Source organism: Argiope bruennichi, chromosome 4, assembly GCF_947563725.1.
Source record: "Argiope bruennichi chromosome 4, qqArgBrue1.1, whole genome shotgun sequence".
Classification (NCBI taxonomy): Eukaryota; Metazoa; Arthropoda; class Arachnida; order Araneae; family Araneidae; genus Argiope; species Argiope bruennichi.
Genome location: NC_079154.1, coordinates 126,921,510 through 126,931,278, shown reverse-complemented (window position 1 = coordinate 126,931,278; position 9,769 = coordinate 126,921,510). Strand labels below are relative to the sequence as shown.

The window sequence follows — 9,769 nt, the reverse complement described above, 5'->3', positions numbered from 1 at the left end:
CCATGGTTGAAAGTCAAGGAAGACTTTTGTTTGATATCTATGTAGCTTACGAGACAAACAATGGGAGCTATCTCCTTTTAACTTATTTGCCTGTTCTCTAAAAGAGGTGCAAGGGCTATGGTGGCCTGGTGGTAAGGTCTGAGTTCCGGAAATGGAGGGTTTCAGGATTGAGACCCGATTCAGTGGAAAGCGGTCTGGTCGTGTAAGCAGTTTGGTCCGAAATTTATACTATTTCAAAATTTAAACCATTATCTTTTTAATGATACTAATTTAAGAAAAGTAAAGCTTCACCCGTATTTTGGAGATTTCTTAAAAAATATATATATTTATTATTGCCTGATTTCTAACAAGTTATTGCATTCCCCATTCTGAAAGCATTCAGTCCGTCATAAAGTCCCTCTCTGAGTGAATTTCGCTCAAAATTTGATAGAAATATTCAAATTTGGTAAAAAATCCATATAGCAAAATTCACCCGTTTAGTTCAAAGCGCTTCTTGATTTATTTTCGTCACAGACAAAATGTGTGTTTTTCGAACTTTATTTCGGTTTTATTTTTTGACGATTGCAATCTTTCTCCAATATTTCATATACTATATGTGCTGTACTTCCTAATTTTCATATAAATAATAAACTGAAATTATATTACCGCAAAATTAAGAAGGTAAATAAAATATGCAATTAAGTTTTCAAAATCGCTTTGATGTCATGGGACTAGTTTTCATTAGAAAAGTTCATATATATGATGAATCAAATTAAACGACTTTAATGACTGATAATTTGATGGAATCGCAGACATGAAGTTATATCTAACTGATTTAACTGAAATTAAATATAATCAGTATCTCCATCGAATCGGCTGGTGGCGAAAGGCGATTAGTATTACTATAAAACACTGCTTCTCTATTGAAATTTGACGAAAAACTGAACAAAAAGAAAGGTTGCATCCTACCCATTCAAAAATTTCAATTTCTAATCTTATGAGGATTAAAAAAAAAACTAGAGAAAATATGTCAATTTCTTTTTATTCTTTGACGAAAAATAAAAAGAGTGAAATTTCTTTGTCAAAAGTTAAATTAAATTCCATCACATTTTAACATATAAGAGGACCTGAAATGAAATGGAAATTAATTAGCATCGCTAGACTTTAAGTAAAAATTTTCATGAAATAAATAGTCAAATAAAAACATTGTCTAAAAAAAAGTCAAAAAGATTAGAAATATATCGTCTTTGATTTATGAGGAAATATTTCCATTTTTTAAAAAATACGTTAGATATCTTTTTGTTTTCCTTTTTTTTTTAATATTGATTCATCATTGCCATTATTTATCTGTATAAATGGGCCTTCGCTTTGCATCACAAAAATCAATTTTTCCCTATAATGATATGTTTGACGGAGCGCCTAGCCCCGAGGGTTGGGGCTTAATCTCCGGTAAATGGAAAAAACTATTGTGAGACTTGGCTTTCAGTAATTAACGTGATCATCTTCGCAATAAGGTCCGATGAACTGTGTTACAGGAACAGGCAGGAGATGAGGAGTGAGGTGCATGACGAAGCAAAGGTAACAATTGTCTGACAGGATGTGATAAGAAGTATGACAAAAAAAAAAAATCAATTTTTCCCTGTTGAAGTTTTGTCTTATGTAGCATGGTTTCGTTGCAAACCGCCACCTGTTGGAAGAAGACACGAATCTTGTTTTGCGCAGTAACCGCGAATAGGCATTACCACGCAAGACCCGGGGCCTTTTCAGTTCATTCGGCAGCCGGGAGACTTCACAGGAATCTCGTCCGCAGAAGGTTTTCTCTGCTGAGCAAGAGCGTGAATTCCCGCTGCAGTAATTTGATGATGTTTTCATTCAATTATATTCTTTTACATGTTAAAATGAAATTAATACTTCACTTCATGAACACTTCAGCTGAAAAAAGATTTATCGAACATACATGCGCTGTGAGTATTTTTTCATGCAATCATTTTTTTAAATGATTTTTCCAGACTTCCTTCGTAATTGTAAATATGGTAATTTTACATTTATGGATTATTAATTGTAAAAATGGTAATTTTACATTTACATTAATATGGTAATTTAATTATACAGGATTTCTACTCACCTGAAGTGTTAGTTTTCCTAAATTTTATACAATTGCGTATTTCTAAAGGTAGGACTTTTTTCTAATAATACTGGAACACGTCTGTAATGATATATATAATAATAATAATTTAAGCACTAACTTTATACAGACGGCATTACATGGTAAATACTTGAGATTTATGATTTTCAGATTTAATAATATTAACAGTACTGAATTATAAAATGTATTAAAAAATTTAAAAATAATAGAAGTGAAAATATGTAAAATAATTTTTCATTCAAAAATATGTTTTTTTAACTATTTTATAAATTAAACTTGAAATTTTCATAGAATATTAGTTGATCCATATCATCTTTTTTCATTTAACATCTTTTAGGACCTAACGAAATAGGGCTAACAGTTATGTCGATATCTTTCTGTTTCTTAACGAACTTCAATATAATTTTACAAAGAAGCTTTTATATATATTTATTTCGCTATTTCGCTTTGAAATTAAAATAAATGTGCTGTAATATATCATTACGCAGTTAACATTCTTTTTCTAAAAATACTAATATTTCCTTGTAAATTATATATATATATATAAATTACCAAATAACAAATAATTCTTAAAAATTGCTCATGTAAAAGAAAGCAAATTTTCTGCTGAAGGTAATGCTAGAAATCCATTTACGAAATTTACAAGAAATCAATGAAAGGGAACATTATTTTGACTCTCACCATGCTTTTACTTTAGTAATTTTCGACTTTAAACAGATACATGAAATTATACTCGTTTTGTTTGCAGTGTGTAGTACTTCCAAGCCTTCCTTAAAATTGCTAATTACATAACTGAATGATATAATTGAAAAATTCGACATTATCCACTTGCATTTTGAAATTTTTTTTATGAAATTACTTATAGAATCACTAGTATTATATATTCGAAACCTGTTGGTAAAATGATAATTAATTATTCTTTAGATAACAGGAAATGTTTTCGCCGCAAATAATTTTAAAATGGCTATGTGATGAAAATAGCATAATATGAATTTCATAAATTCGAAGTCAAATTTGTAAAACAACTTATATGAAAAGTCCACTTGAACAATATTATTACTCAGTTTGATATTGGCCAATGCATGGTGAGATTTCATTCTCTCTGGAAGAGAAATTATTAGAGGAGTGCTTCCAAAAATAGACCCTTTATTTCAAAACTTAAAACTTCTCATAATACTGAATCATAGGAATTATAGAATTTTAAAGGTTCAACGCGTATGGCAGTATACTGGCATCATAAAAAAAAATATATATATATATATATATAAGGGTATTGCCTAATTTTTGCACAGATATTAGAATTGTAGTTTTGTGCATTTCTATCTGCTATCTAATAGGAAGGTTATTTGCTTTTTATTGGAATTACATTCTTATAAAAGAAAATGATAGATCTTCTCATTGTAGTGGAACGATGTGGTGAAAATCGAATTCGGCATTCCAACTCATCTCAAAGATATTTTACGATATTGCGATTCAGACTTTAAATATACTGTTCAAACTGCAACAATCCAATTACTAAGTTCCATGTCTACCAACCAGCTCTGAGCAACTTGCGCATTGTTAACAGATGAAAAGTATACTTCATTTGCGGTGTATTATTTAATATAATATAATTGATACATTTTATATATAGCAGATAGTAGGGTTTAGGATGATTCAATCATTTTAAATATTAATACAAATAATGTAGGCACGAATTTAGAAAATGATCAGGTTGATATCAATCCTCCATCATTTGTTTTTACTCTGAAAGAATAAAGAATTTCTTCTAGCTGCTTTTTGATATGCATTTTTTACATTTTTCTCTTTATTTATTGACTGATATTATAAAAGGAATAATTATGTCAGAATTTGCTCATGTGCAGTTAAAAATTAGTATACTTGCTGATTTTCCTTGAATTATAATAAACCGAATGCAATTTGTAATATTTATATTTACCGGAATATTGTCATGTATTCATTTTCTAACATTTTGCTTAAATATTGTGTCCATTGAAAGCCGTAAGTATAGTGAAATATATGAAATTTGGAAATCATGCTCCAGTTATTCTTAAATATGTGTGTCATTTTTACGAAAATGCATATAAGCTTTGCTCATAGTAAACAAAATTGCTTGTGAAAGTTTCAAATCATTTGTTTTTGAAGTAACAAATGGCGCAAAATCATTGTTTTACATTAGTTTGTGGTAAAATATCTCAAAATTCTCTGAAAGTCCATTCTCAAAGTTCATTGGATATGACTTTCTGAATGTCCTAACTTTTGACTTTCAGAATATTTATGCAAGAGCAAAAACTATTGCAATGACTACTCCATTTTGTGAATAAAATAGCGTGTCATATAATGTTGAATATATATATATATATAAATATAAATATATATATATATATATATATATATATATATATATATATATATATATATATATATATATATATATATATATATATATATATATATATATATATATATATATATATATATATATATTTGTTTTGATTTTTATGCAGGTTTCCACCAGAGACCTTGGAAAAATCTGGATTGATTTCCCTCCATGTTTGTTGAGTTTATAAAATGATATCTCAAGAATCTGGCTATCACCACGGTAAATATTAAATAAAATTTAATAAATCAATTGCAAAATTATAATTTAAATAATGGAATATAAAGTTTAAGCAAGTCAGATTTGTTTTTTAATGGCAACAATTTGTATCTTAAAAAAATTATTTATTTATTTATGGATATTTGGATTAAATGAGCCACTTTTAAATTCATTTGTTTCGGAAAGACCTTTTACAACGATAGCATGTATTCAAGTCTGGAAATTAATCAGTAATTTGTTAAAGCTATAAATGGTTTTTCATTTTTTCCGCATTTAGAGAAACTTTTAACACTTGTAGAACAAATGAATTGAATTGATGTTTTATTTTATATTTCGGTATAAGATACAAAGAATTTCTAACAACATTTTATTTTATTTATCTAATCTACATCTAATAATACTATTAAAGGCCTTTGCGTTCAGACAATAACGAAAATTTGAGCTTTCGAAGTAAATGTTCAACATCGATTAAATATTTCTATCGCATTTCTTTAGACAATAAACGGAGAGCTATCCAAAATGATCCTGATTGTTGTCTAAGCTTCTATGCTGAATCGATTTTGATTTTTCTCATTTCTTAATCCCGTCTTCAAATCATATCATCGGCTGCAGCAAGAGAAAATACAAGTACATACAGATATACTAATATTTACTTCGTTTTCTTACTGCATCTACTATCATCTTGCATGACTCAGATTCTGTAACATCATTCAATATATTTGCCGAATCTTGAACAAGTTTTTGAAACTCATCCTTTGGTATGAGTGCCACCTACAGTTCATTTCTTTGAGCTAAAATTAGCATTTTATATCTGCCCCGTAATATGTACAACGTGAAAAAGACTGAAATTTATTGACACCACTTAGTGTATTTGGTTTTAATTTTGAAATGTTCCAAAGAATTTTGGTAAACTTTTTACGGTAAAATCTACGTATAATATGCATCTTAGATAACAAACTATGCCAGTAACAAGGATATTTAACATCTTTTTTTTCATTTTATTGCCAATAAAAATGTCACGAATTAATGTCTTTTCTTTATTATTGCAGGAATAGGATTCCGGCTAACAGACCTATTTCAAATGAATGTTCAAGAAATAATTTTGTACAATTCTACTCTTTGTTTTCAATTTTCTTATATTAAAACCATAGTACGAGTTGTTGAATTTCCACTAATATAAATTTGCTCCGTTTGTTCTTTTTTTCCTACGTTGTTCCTCATATTTGATCTTTTTTTTTAAGAGGCCAGATTATTTTTTTAATTATAAAATATTTTACAATCCTTTCTGAAAATTCATTTATTAAAAAAAATCATTTAAATCCATTTTGTTTAAATATATTTTATGAAGGCGGGACTTCATTATTGGGAACAGCACAGACTAAGCCGAGTAGACGAGAAAACGCATAAACATGGATTTTTATGTTTTATTAAATAAATAAAAGTAGAAATGATAAATGAGTAAGAGTTTTCATATTATTAAATATATTTTGCCAAATTTTTACTCTTCTAGGACTGAACCAATAATTTTCATTTTGAATGATGATATCATAAGAGCGGAGATACACTTTTTTTTTTTTTCAAAATTTAGATTTCAATAGAAGCAAAGTCTTTTTTGAGGCAGCTTTAAAATATTTGATAAATAAGTATTGTAACTAAATTGTACCTAATAAAAGCTACATAACATTTATCTGATGCATCGTCATTTATCTTCAATTTTGTTTTAAATTCAGTTTTTTTCTTTTAGCTAAAGATTTCATGAAATTCATTAAAAAAAGATTTTTCAATAAAAATGGAATAATGAATAAATTTTTAAATATTTTCTAATTTCAAGTGTAAATAAAAAACTATTTGTTCTTGCTACACTTAGTTAAAACGCCAAAAAACTGTAACAGCTCTATAATTTTTTGGTAATTGTAAAGGCTGTTATAAGATAAATCTTTACTAATACATAAAAATATTTAATGGAAAATGGTATTGAGAATGAAAAATAAATTGAAAAATAAGTTTTACAATTCTCAAAATATTTAGTCTTTATTCGCTGGATTGGAAATTTTTTTCTTTAGAATATTTCCTTATCGGAAATTATCAGGCAGTAATAAATTATTCTTTGTTTCAAGCCAAGTTTCTTCTGGAGTAGCCAGCATGCAACTAGACCAAGATAAATTTTTCTATAAATTCTTAGGAAATGTAAATCTTGGGTGCATCCCTTTTCCCTTCCTAATTTCCAAAAAAAATCTTTTTTATTCTTTGTAATTTAATCTTTGTATAAAAAGATTTAAGCAGCAAAGTTCGATAGGTTTAACTAACAAAATTCTGCGCTTTGTAGCAGCTTTTCGTTTGTATTTATCTTAGGTATAAAACAATTGAAAACGTAAATTTAAAAGTAATTCTATACAAAATTGAAGAGAATGACATTATTTTTAACACAATAATAATAATATTTATTATAAGATGATCATTAATTCCTTTTTAAGTAGAAAACAATATATTTAAAGAATAATGAAACAACATAATATAAAAACTGACAAAAGTAATCAATTAAGAATATTGTTAGAACTGTGTTACAATATTTCAACGATAGTTGATTTTAATTTGAGTAAGATCGATTACAAAGGAAATTTCTATTTCTATAGAGTTCTATAGAGAAAAATAAATTTACTTTGAAAATGCTGAAAAAAATATCTAAACCTCTAAGTAGTTGCTTATTTTACAAATTTAATAATACAGCATTTTATGGAGTTGTTCAAATACAAATATTGATACCCCATGAAATATGACATATGAAGTAATGAAATTAACGTAAACCTCAAGAGATGTCTTCACAAACACAATTTTTAGATTTGGAAATAATAAAATTTTGTTGATAGTTCTTGCAATATCTTTCACTTAAATATTAAGATGTAACTTCATATCATAATGTACCAGTGTATTATCACAGTGTGTTGTCCCTGCATATTTTGTACAAAAGGAAAATATATTTCAAGTAAAACCTCTGCCTAAAAATGTATCAATTGCTAAAATCTTTGATAGTTACTGATGGATTGGCAGATTAAATTTGAAATGCGGTAAAAAATTTCAATCCAACTGCATTCAAAGAAATGAAGGACCAGCAAAAATACAAAGCACAATAGAAATGAAACGTAATAATAATATAATTTAAAATTACCATACATTACCTTTCATTTTCGGGTTGTCAGATTGTAACTTTGATATCTCTAGCACTTGTAATTCACTCTAGGTCATTACTAAAGGGATAAAAAAATGCTCTTTCTGTTGAAATGAATTCTTTTTATGAGATTGTTTCTATTAGTTAGTTAAGATGCAACGAACTTTTAATTTCTTTTCATCTTTATATTTTAATAAAGTGATTGTTAAATCATTATTTGTTTATTCTTTTGGTTATCTTAATGGATATGATTGCCAATTAGTTTTTTAATTTCAAAAAATGTGCCTTTGTATATTAAAATAAAAATCTCTTGGCAATTTCTGCATGTAAAATATATTTGAATATCGCTGCACTATTAAATGAAATATGAACTATAGTGATTATCCATGTACTTATTGTTGTAAATAATGTCATATTGTTATATGAGAAAACAATTTATGTACTGAAAATTTTAAGTTCTCTGATTTCCATATAGGAAGCACAATTTTAATTGTGTATGAGGCAACATAGCCGAGTCGTTAATGTAGTAACATATTTTTTCTTATATTCTGTTAACTTGATGAAGTTGTTACGCGTATGTTTATGTTCATACAAACTGTTACATACCACCTGTCTGGTTATAATGCTCTTTTAATACTGTAATTTAATAATTTTTGTATTTTTATGCAATAGTGTTATAAATTATTGCCTTTGATGCCAAAAAAGAAGTGTTGTGATTTTTTTGCCATTTACTTTGATTTTATTCAAGCTTAAATCAGACTTTCAAGTATAATTAAAACATTGAACAATGCAGAAGATGGAAACTTGTGGAACACTCACATATCATTTCAGAAACTTCTAAAAACAATTCGTTCAAAAAGCATTCCATAGCAAACATCCAGTGGTTATCTGTTTACATTTTCAGAGTATATTCAAATTCATTCCCTTTAAAATTTCAAAGAGTTTTTGAAACAATCTTGCAAGCAATCACCACCATAATTATTATTATATGAAATCCAAGAAATAACAGTTGAGATTTATCTTCTCGATTTATTTTCGCGAACTCTAATAAAGGTTGCATAGCTTAAAATCGAGGAATTTGGACATTAATGTGAACGCTATGAGTGATCAGAAATTTTTTTCGGATTCCTAATTATGGTAGTATGTATTGACTTGTATGTATGTAAGTATTTTCAGATTCCTAAACATTGTAGTCCCCAGAGCATCGGGCTTCAAAGTATTTGAAAGAAAACTGAATGTAAAGGAATGTCTTTGGCGACCATCTGATTCGCCAAAACTGATGGGCTTTGTATGCATGTGTGTGTATTTCTAATATAGCAGTGTAATAGAATTTTTTTTTTTTTTTTTTTTTTTTTGCTAGAATTTTTCAGTCTGGAAAAATAAAGAATCTCACTAATTTTAATAATTTAAATTGTATATAACATTAGCATACTCACATAAATACACATTTCAGTAGTAAAAATGAATGAGAATCATATTTTTATTTCAAGAGAGAAACAATCTAGAAATTTAGAATAATGTTTAAATGTATTTTTATCTTCCCAGTAAAAAAAAAAAGAAAAAAAAAGTGAAATTCATTTATAATATTGATATTGTGGATTTGATTTACTATGTTAAGAATTTACTAACAATTTCAATATTGAGCAGAAGTTGAATTGTAAGCAAATTGTATGAAAGGAAGCGTGGAATTTATTGTATATAATATTGATAGTGTTGTAAATATATTTGAACTTATATCTATTTTGAGAATAGATTTGTATTTAATACTTTAAAATTGTAAGATGTGGTATGTAATAAAAATATCATTAGAAATATATGAAAATTGTGTTTGGCTTCTGAATTTAATTGAATTTTTAAATTATGTACATGTGCAGAGTTA

The 9,769-nt window shown here is 27.2% G+C and overlaps 1 long non-coding RNA gene across 1 annotated transcript; it reads left to right on the top strand.

Moving 5' to 3' along the window:
* The first annotated feature begins 1,704 nt into the window (after positions 1 to 1,704).
* Positions 1,705 to 9,769, top strand: LOC129967135 (uncharacterized). The gene is made up of 3 exons (XR_008784351.1): positions 1,705 to 1,943; positions 4,633 to 4,727; positions 5,774 to 9,769. It is a non-coding gene; the product is annotated as an uncharacterized LOC129967135 (long non-coding RNA).